The 575-nt window shown below is 35.7% G+C and overlaps 1 long non-coding RNA gene across 1 annotated transcript; it reads left to right on the top strand.

Moving 5' to 3' along the window:
* Positions 1-109: 109 nt before the first annotated feature.
* Positions 110-542, top strand: LOC107737734 (uncharacterized). The gene is made up of 3 exons (XR_001639819.1): positions 110-188; positions 295-411; positions 490-542. It is a non-coding gene; the product is annotated as an uncharacterized LOC107737734 (long non-coding RNA).
* The last annotated feature ends 33 nt before the right edge of the window (positions 543-575 follow it).

Here is a 575-nt window from a genome sequence, read left to right as displayed (position 1 = left end):
AGATATGTGGGGGCGTGTTAGAACGAGCCGTTTTAGGTAGGCGTCACAGAGTCTTAACTTTGATAAAGAATGAGACTTTAGACCATTTTTCCATTACAGCAGAAAATGAAATGGTGTGTAACATCAAACACCTGTCTGCAAATAGAGTGTGCTGGGATTGTCTACCAAGTCATAGGCAATCAGAAATGGTACATGAATGATTGTTTTCAATTTTATGTTTTGTTTAATGTCTTAATACAACACCATGTGCCTCATAAATAAAAATGAATAAAGTTTTTGTTATATCTCTTTAAGCTTGACTGGGCCTTGAGAATAGAGAAACCAGATGAGACAATTGCTGAAGTTGACAACATTGTCCTGAAAATAAAAGATTTTTGGACGCTGGGTCTCAATGAGCAGTTGGAGGCAACAGTGAGTTGAAAAATATTAACTTTGAAACAAACGTCATTGACTGTTTAACTGTAACTGTTTTATTTAAAACATTTGTAGATTGCAAACAGCTGTCTTGAAGTGGTTGCATTGGTGGCTAAAGAACAGGTAAGTTTTATTAAAGCTGCTTTTCTGAAATGGCTCAA

The sequence above is a fragment of the Sinocyclocheilus rhinocerous genome, unplaced genomic scaffold (genome assembly GCF_001515625.1).
Source record: "Sinocyclocheilus rhinocerous isolate Xijiao unplaced genomic scaffold, SAMN03320098_v1.1 scaffold6638, whole genome shotgun sequence".
NCBI classification, from domain to species: domain Eukaryota; kingdom Metazoa; phylum Chordata; class Actinopteri; order Cypriniformes; family Cyprinidae; genus Sinocyclocheilus; species Sinocyclocheilus rhinocerous.
Note: the sequence above shows the minus strand (reverse complement) of the source record. Positions and strands in the feature narration are given on the sequence as shown.